Raw genomic sequence first — 10,014 nt, forward strand, 5'->3', positions numbered from 1 at the left:
CCAGTATATTTCGTGGTGTCTTTTACTTTTCTGCAGTTACTTATTGTTCTTGTTCTTTAAGTGTTTGTTGTTTTGTTTTTACTAATTTTGATTGTGTTTCTAGTTGTTAAGTTCTTAGTTCGATTTTGCTAGCAATATTTTCCCACAGGACCTTTAACAGCCGTTTTCACATTCTACTTGTTAATTTGGATGCCATACTTGCTGAGTTGCTGTTTGTATTAAACTTTAGCGAAAGGAATTGGATGTGTCAAAATCGGAAAGGACTTGTTGAAAGGATTGGCGATGATGATGTCACTTTTTATTAAAAAAAATTAAATCAGAGATTTTCCATGTGAAGATATATTTAATTTAAGGCGAATTCATAAAATAAAATTTTAATGGTAAGAGTTTCTGCATATATGTATAAATATATAATTAGAGTACGTAATATTGTTGGGTTAATTTAAAAGGTTAGAAATGAAAGTGCAATATGGATCAATCGGTTGGTCAGTAGGAGCTACTCTTGGGTATGCACAGGCTTCACCAAATAAGCGAGTCATTGCTTGCATGGTGAGATGGGAGCTTCCCGGTAATTCATTTCTTATAATTAAATCTGTTATGTGAGATCAGTAGTTATTATTTTAAAATGTATCATGAAAAATAATAATAAGCATTGGTTTATATATGTATATACACACTTAGAAAATCCTCTATTGTTACACTTAAATATTTATAAGTTATCAAATCTATCTACTTATGTGTGGTAAAATTTGTATGTTATATTATAAATTTCTTATAAGCTATGTTATGAATTATAGCATGAATTATGTTAGGAATTATATTTTGAAGAACTTTGCTAAGAATTATACTATGAACTATGAAATGAATTATATTACGAGTTATATTATTTATGATGTTATTAGTTATGTTAGGAGTTATGTTATGAGTGATGCATGCTTATTTTAATTTGTTCTTGGTTGCACAACTGACTAGATTAACACTGGTTTACGGTCGGAACGACACATGTAATACGTGTTATGGATTGAATATGTTATGCTAGAATATGTTATTTTATGATATGTATATGTTATGCTTATGTTTATGTTACACTATGTTTAGGTTAGGATAGATTACATTATGCTATGATTATGTTACGTTACAATATGGTTGATTATGGAACTTTGTATGATAAGGTATCGTCTATGAGTAGTTTATGTTTTAGGTTGTGATGATAAGAATTAATTTATGTCTATGTTTTATGTTTATGCTTTATTTTTTTATGTCTTATATTGTTAGGCTTTGGGGATTGTGTCCTATATAACTCTTCTTGCTAGGCGTTAGCTCACGGGTACTTTGTATTGCATGTTGTTGCACCAAGATTTCGAGACCTGAGATTGTGACCTCGAAAGTTGGACTCGTCAAGTGTGAGCTCGAGATATATAAAACGCATGTTCGTGGTCCAGATGTCAAACCCTCGAAGCAAGATGACAACCTCAAAAATACATGTAACCTCGAAATTCTTTCTAAGCTCGAAAGAACATAGCATCGGGATATATCTGTTGTTAGGTGTCTTCGGATCAAGTAGCCCGGGCTTAAATAGTACAAGCTCGAAATGTAACAGCCTCGATGGTGTCTATCTGCTCCGAGTTGGTCTTGGAATAAGGCGGCTAGTTCGTAACTTATCCGCAAACCTTGACCGACATGATGCTGGTTGCTGACCTTGAAGATTTGATGAGTCATCTTATGTAACACATTCCGTATGTTTAAAGATATTTATTGTTGTAACATCCCAACATTAAAGGGATATTAACAAGTCTGTTACCCGTTTCCTGGTCTTCAGGGGACGTTTTCGTTGTATATAGGGGTTACAGTTTTTAATATCGTTATTTTAATTAATAAGCAGAAGTATCTTGCTGAAATATGTGGGAATGAACTCTGAGAACTCTCTATAAATAGAGAGTTCATGAACATTTGTACATGGTCGATTCTCTGATATCTTGGAGAAACTCTGGAGAATTCACCTCTGAAGGATTTCCAGAAAATTCCAAGTCTTAATAAAATAAACTCATGGACTAGGCAGAGTTAATTGCTGAACCACGTAAAATTCTTGTTGTTCTTCCATATTATTCATCTTCGCCATAGTTCATATTGTTTAATTGCTCTACATTTTAAGTTGACGAAAAATGGCGTCAACAGTTTGGTGCTTTCATTGAGAGCCTTAAGCAGTACAATCCTCGATTAGCTATGGCCACAAATGATCATAATAGTCCTGAAGAAAACTATCCACGCCGCCCTAGGAAGCAGCCAATGATGAATCCAGAACCAGAAGAGAGAAGTGAGTCCTCCGATTCTCGAGGACTGCCGGCACTTCTGGCTCCCAGGGACAACGAGGACATGTATTATAATCCTGAGCGGTATGTCCCCATTGTGGAACTTGAAAACCGATAGTTAAGAAAACAGTTGGCTGAGCCCAAGAAGCGTAACGAGCAGCTGGCTAGATTGGCTGCGGAGGCGTAGGCGGCACAGCCCCAACCTCCGCCTGAGGTCCAAGCTCCACCTCCGCGGGACATTCATGTTCCTCCTTGCAGGCCGCGTGGGCGACCTCGCAAAAACACTGCCACAAGAAGAACGGAGCAACCTCCGCCACTGGCAGAGCAACCTGCTCCTTCGAGGCCCCGAAGAAACACTCGAGCTAGGGCTCTGGTTAACTCCACTACTAAGTTACCAGCTGAAACTGAGAATAACCGAGCCCCTGCAGAGGCTCGGACTCAAAATCCTGGTAACAAGCAGGATGTTACCGAGCGAGGCCAAGTGAACTCGGGACCATCCAGACCCCGAAATGGGTGACAGCCACCATCACCCATACGGTTCCCTCCATCGCCAATAAGATATCCCTCACCGCCTCAGAGGAACACACAACCAACTCAGGGTGATAGGGAAAGGCGGGCTGGACGGAAGCAGGGGAATGGAGAGGCTGCTAGAGAACGAAGAGGCGCTCAGCCTACGAGAAGCCAAATGTCTCGGTCTTGCTCTGTAGAGACAAGGCAACCTGAAAGGAATCCATCTCGAAACAATCATGCGACGAGCCTTGCCAGCGACGACTCAGGGGATACCAGATCAGTCAGTATGTTTGATCAAGGACGTAGAAATACTAGGAACCAAATGAACCACCTTGACTTGCGGGAACACCTGAATCAAAATCGGGGTGGTGGTAATCCCTCGAACCCAGACCTGAGAGATCGCCTAAATGGGCGCAAGGATCCCCTGCGAAGGCGCGAGCCTGGAATTGTGATCAATGATAATCAATTTCAGGCGAGGCCCCCTGTGGACCCAGTTCAGGAAAGAATTAATCAACTAGAAAGAGCATTTAGGCTCTTACAGAATGAGCGAGGTCGGAATCAGGACGAAGATTCTGATGAGGAGCTCGAACCATTCGCTCCCCATATTTCCAACACCCCATTTCCTCAAGGGTTTCAAATTCCTCATGTCCCACCTTCTGAAGGGAAATCCAACCCGTACAGTCATTTAAGTACATTTAGCACTATAATGAGAGCAAGTAATGTAGGTTACGAGCTCAATTGCATGTTATTTCCAGCATCGCTTACAGGAACAGCGAAAAACTGGTTCGAAAAAGATAAGAGACATTCAATCACTTCTTGGGATCAGTTGTCAAAAGATTTCAAGAAGCAGTTTAGAGCCATGATCGGGATAAGGCCCGAGGCATCGACCCTGACCAACGTCCGGCAACAACCAAATGAAACGTTGAAGAGATACCTTACAAGATTCAATCTGAAAGTCGCCCGAGCTTATGATGTAGACGACAGCGGTCATTTAATGGCCATCCGAGCTGGGGTAATGCCTGGAAGTCCCCTCTGGGAAGATATACAGAGGAAGCCTGTAAGGTCAATAACCGAGTTTAATAGACGAGCTCAGAGGTTTGTCAATATAGAAGAGGCGAGGTCAACACTGAACTTGACCTCTCAGCCATTACTACAACGACAAACGTAAACTCTGCCTCGACCTCGGCGGACCCATCAGCCTCGAAACCCCCTGCAGAAAAACCTTCCAAAAGAAAGAAGAATGAAGGAAGTAACCCCGAGGCAGAAGGGGGAAAGGTATTTCTCCGTGTACAAGGTGTACACCAAGCTCAACGAGTCTCGGGAGAATATTTACTTGGCTAATGAAAACTAGGTCCCTTTCAGGCGACCAGACCTCGTGAGAAATCAAAAGTCCAAGAGAGACTCCAGTAAATACTATCGATTTCATAGAGATACTGGGCGCACTACTGATGAATGCAGGCAACTGAAGGACGAGATCGAAGGACTGATCTCGAGAGGATACTTCAGGCAGTATGTCAGGTACCAGAACAATAACCAGGCTTCTACCAGCCAGAGGACAGTTGCGCTGCCGCCTGCCCAAAACAACAATTCTCGGGCTAGGGAAGAAGAGAGGCCCCCTCTGACTGATGGAGAAGATGTGGTAACCATCTCGGGCGGGCCTCACCTCGCAGGATCGAGCAAGAACGCCCAAAAGTGATATGTGAAAGAACTGAAAACTGGGGACGGGTCCCCTTATGAACCCGAACCCAGAGCTCCAAAGTACCAAAAGGTTGAATCTCAGCCTATAACCTTTACTGAGGACGATGTGTCCCATGTTCAGTTTCCTCACAACGACCCACTGGTCATCACTCTCCAGCTCGCGAATAAGAGGGTTCACCGAGTTCTCATTGATAATGGGAGCTCAGTGAACATTCTCTATAAGGCCACCTTAGAAAACATGGGACTCACGCTTTGTGACCTAAAAGCTTGTGCAACGATGCTGTACGGTTTTTCAGGAGAAGAGATTGCCTGTATAGGGTCCATTGAACTCCCTGTGACCTTGGGAGACTACCCAGTCTCAACAACCAAGATGATGGAGTTTGTAGTAGTGGACCTACCATCGGCCTACAACGTGCTGCTAGGGAGACTCGCCCTAGTAGGGCTGGGGGCAGTCTCATCTGTAAGGCATTTGGCCATCAAGTTCCTAACTTCTAGTGGCATCGGGACACTGAAGGGAGACCAGTTAGCCGGAAGGGAATGCTATAGCATTTCCATAAGAGGAAAAAAGCAGACGAGCGCACAAGCGCTCGTCGTTATTCAGACGAAGGATGGGACAATCTTGGAGATAGATGAAGAAATCGATCCAAGAGTAGAGGAAAGAGATGATCTTGAACCATTGGAATAGCTTGAAGAAATCAGGCTCGAAGAATCAGACCCCCCGAAAACGGTAAAGGTCGGGAAAAACCTCCACAAAGAAACCAAATAGTAATTAATTTGCTTTTTGAAGAAGAACCAGGATGTCTTTGCATGGTCACATTCGGACATGATAGGGATAAGTCCAAATGTAGTGAGCCACGCGTTAAATATCGACAAAAACTTCCCGCCGAAGCAGCAAAAGCGAAGACTACTGGATGACGATAGGAAGAAGGCCCTTAAAGAGGAAGTCGACAGGTTAAAAGCAAACAAATTCATCAGGGATGCTTTTTACCCCGATTGGGTAGCCAACCCGGTACTAGTCCTGAAGCCTAACGGGACATGGCGAACCTGTATTCACTACTCGGACCTCAATAAGGCCTGTACTAAGGACTTCTTCCCTTTACCATGGATTGACCAGCTCGTGGATGCCACGGCAGGGCATGGACTCATGTCGTTCATGGATGCCTATTCTGGATATAACCAGATTGCCATGCATGCCCCTGACCAAGAGCACACGAGTTTCATAACAGACAAAGGGTTGTATTGTTATAGCGTCATGCCATTCGGGCTCAAAAATGCTGGAGCCACTTACCAGCGACTCGTAAACATGATGTTCTCTGAACAGATAGGCAATAACATGGAAGTTTATGTTGATGATATGTTAGTTAAATCTCAACTTAACAATAACCATGCGGATGACCTCGAAATTTTTTTCGCCGTGTTATAGAGATATAACATGAAACTTAACCCTCAGAAGTGCTATTTCGGAGTATCTTCAGGAAAATTCCTGGGCTTCATTGTAAATGCTCGGGGGATAGAAGCTAATCCAGACAAAATCCAGGCCCTTATTGATATGCCCTCACCTCGGAAACATAAGGATGTCCAAAGTTTGACTGCGCGGGATGGCGGCGCTAAGTAGGTTTATCTCAAAATCTACGGACCGTTGTCTTCCATTTTTCAACCTTTTGAGGGGAGGCAAGAAATTCAAATGGACGGAGGAATGCGAGTTGGCTTTTCAAGAGCTCGAGAAACACCTCGCAGAACCCCCCATATTTTCAAAACCCATTACGGGAGAAGTTCTGTACCTGTACCTTGCTACGACCGAGCATGCCATAAGCGCGGTACTTGTGCGGGAAGAAGAAGAAGTGCAAAGGCCCGTGTATTACGTCAGTAAAAGATTACTGGGGGCCGTATCAAGATATCCCTTGATGGAGAAGTTAGCTCTCAGCCTAATTCACTCACCTCGAAAGCTCCGACCCTATTTTCAGGCGTACCCCATCCATGTACTTACTGATAAACCACTAAGACAAGTCTTGTCCAAGCCAGAAGCCTCAGGTCGACTGCTCAAATGGGCCATTAAACTCGGATAATTTGAGATCACTTATCATCCAAGGACGACCATAAGGGGACAGGCCTTGGCAGACTTAATAGTGGAGCGCACTGGCGTGGCCAATGATGAAGTTATAACCCCGGCCCACGATCTATAGAAACATTATGTTGGTGGGTCTTCTAATGAAAATGGATCGGGAGCAGGAGTAATTTTGATCACCCCTGCAGGAAGCCGATTTCACTCTGCCTTAAGATTTGACTTCGACGCGTCGAATAATGAGGCCGAGTACGAGGCTCTACTGGCAGGACTCCGCATAGCCAAGGAGCTCAAAGCCAAAGCGATACATTGCTATAGCGACTCCCAGCTAGTGGTTAATCAAATTTTGGGAGATTACCAGGCTCGCTGTACGAGAATGGCGACATATTTGGAAAAGGAAAAATCGGCACTGGAGCATTTCGAGTTCTATGCGATAGAACAGGTCCCCCGAGAACAGAACTCAAACGCGGATGCCTTAGCCAGGCTTGCTACCTCTACCGAGAATGACGAACTAAATGTCGTGCCAATCGAACCTCTCACGACGCCCAGTATTGACGAGCCAGAACAGAAGGATGTGTGTATGATCAATTCCGAGCCAACCTGGATGACTCCGATAGTTGAATACCTTGAGACCGACGTTCTCCCGAAAGAATGGGCCAAGGCTCGAAAATTGATGTATCAAATCCCTTGGTATACCATTATATATGGAAAGCTATATAGAAGAGGATATTCCATGCCACTACTCTGGTGTGTGACCCCACCCGAAGCTAAGAAATTCATGAAGGGTTCTGTGGAGACCATACTGGGGGGCATAGCCTATCCAAGAAGATCATACGTTAGGGATACTTCTGGCCTACCATCAAATCAAACTCGTTCGACTACGTCAAGAGGTGTGATAAGTGCCAACGGTTCGCCACTATTTCTCGAGCTACCATCCGAGCTAACTATGATGACCTCTCCGTGGCATTTGCGGTCTGGGGAATTGATCTCATAGGCTCACTTCCGACTGGCAAGGGCGGAGTAAAATACGCAGTAGTCACCGTAGATTACTTCACAAAGTGGACTGAAGTCGAACCTTTGGCGACAATAACCTCGAAGAAAGTCCTTGACTTCGTGGTGAAGAACATCATATGCTGATATGGGATGCCAAGGAAGATTGTGTCCAATAACGGTACCCAATTCGACAGCGATCTTTTTACCAACTTTTGCGAAAAAAGAATGGGATAATAAAGAGCTTCTCATTGGTGGCCCATCCCCAGGCAAATGGTCAGGTCGAAGCTGTAAATAAGACCCTAAAGAGTTCGCTAAAGAAAAAGTTGGAAGAAGCTAAAGGAAGATGGCCTGAAGAATTGCCCCCAAGTTCTATGGGCGTATAGGACCACGGCACGTACATCAAAAAGGACATACCCCATTTTCTCTGGCGTACGATTGCGAGGCTATGTTGCCAATCGAGGTCGAAATTCCCACAATTCGAGCTCTCACTTATGATCAAACCTCGAACCACTCTCAGCTCGAATAAACTCTGGACCTGATCGAAGAAAGAAGGAACGAAGCTTAATTAAAAAATGTTGCATACCAACAACGAACTACTCGGTACTTCAACAAAAGAGTTTGAGACAGAAAATTTGTCGTAGCAGATTTGGTGCTGAGGCGTGTATTCTTGGCAACACAGGATCCAGCAGCTGGTGTGCTTGTACCAAATTGGGAAGGACCTTATCAGATAGAATCAGTCATCCGACCCAGCATGTACAAGTTGGCAAGATTGGATGGAAGTCTGGTACCACGAGCATGGAATGGCGAACACCTACGACCTTACTATCAATAATGTATGGAGGGTGTCGCCTATAACCATGCTTGTGTTATCTGTACTATTTTTCTATTTTCAAAATTTTCAAATAAAGTTTGATTTCGTGTTAATATGCTGTATTTTTTGCAATCTCTCTTAATTTAACAACATATGGTCACATTCATAGGATATTAAGGGGGCATTAGTGGTACATATACCATCCACTTGAAAAAATAAAAATAAAGCATATTCGAAAAATATACAAGTGTTTGGATATAACCAGATGCGCAAGCTAAGATTGTTTGGATATAACCAAACTATCAAAAACATACAAGTGTTTGGACGTAACCAAATGCGCGAGATAAAAAAGTCTTAACATAATCAAATTATCAAGAGATAAAAATATAAGTGTATGGATTACAAACCTAACACGACCTTAATAGGTTTGGAACAAACCAGCCAAAACTACTCGACAGTAAGTTGGAGCATACCCTAATTCGCGTTAAGTCGAGATCGAGGCTGGAGTATCTTGTAGAACAATAGTTTCGACCTCATAACCTCGGGGAGCTACCCAAGGACGAGAAAAAGTAACTAAAAAAGTAAGATATAACTAAACCATTTGCATTACACACCATATAAGTACTTTCGGGTGCATGGTAAAAGTAATATCTGACCTTGACAAATAACGAGATCGGAAGCGAATAATTCGAGCAAACTGTGCATGAATGCATTGAACCTCGAGCTTAAATCCAAACTATGTTTTTATGAATAAACAGGCATATATGACACTTTAATATAAATTGCGCAAAATATTTCAACCCAAGAAATGTAAAGCAAATGTATTAAAATAAATTCAAAAAAATGATATCTCAAATATCATAAAAGGCAGCTCTTTCACGAGCTGTAAAATTGTCTTGGCCCCGGGGGCATAAAAATGAAAAATCAAACATAAAAAACTGTTACAAGAGATTCAGAGGGACGCAGCCCCGAGGCAAGATTTAAGAAGAGGAAGCATTCTCCTTGGCCTTCTCATCATCGGCATCACCCATGGCTCCCTCTGCCTTATCCCGAGCGGTCTCTTCCTCATCAACCCGAGCTTGCCATTTAGCCACGAGCTTTGCTTCAAGAGGGCCTAAGAAACTGGTGTCGAGGTCGACATTGTTGACCCAGATTCTGTACATGGCCATGTCGACTGCCCAGTCCTTCTTCTCCTTAAACTCTTCAAGAAGATGAGTCTTTTCACCCTTCATGATCTCGAAAGTGACGGCCTTCTCTTCTTTAAGCTTGGCATTGATCTCCTTAACCCGAGCATTCTCCTTCTCAAGCTCTGCGAGCCGGGCATTCAGCTTTTCAAGCTCGGATGTCTTGGCCTTAAGCTTCTCAGCTCCTGCCTCCACCTTTGCTTTTGTTGCCTTGAGCTCATCACTCAGTTTAAGCTGAAGATCCTTCACCTCCTGAGCAAGAGACATGCTCGAATGGACCTCGTTGTTCAACTTATAATTAAGCTGAGCAGAGACAGCAAGAGTCTGACATACAAAGAAATCAAATTAGCATATGGACCAAGTGTAAATACAGCTAATAGCAAGGGAAGAATGATTACCGCAGCATGGAGCTCGATGCTCTTCTCGTAAAGAGTGTTGCAGTCTTGG

This window comes from Humulus lupulus, chromosome 6 (genome assembly GCF_963169125.1).
Source record: "Humulus lupulus chromosome 6, drHumLupu1.1, whole genome shotgun sequence".
NCBI lineage: Eukaryota > Viridiplantae > Streptophyta > Magnoliopsida > Rosales > Cannabaceae > Humulus > Humulus lupulus.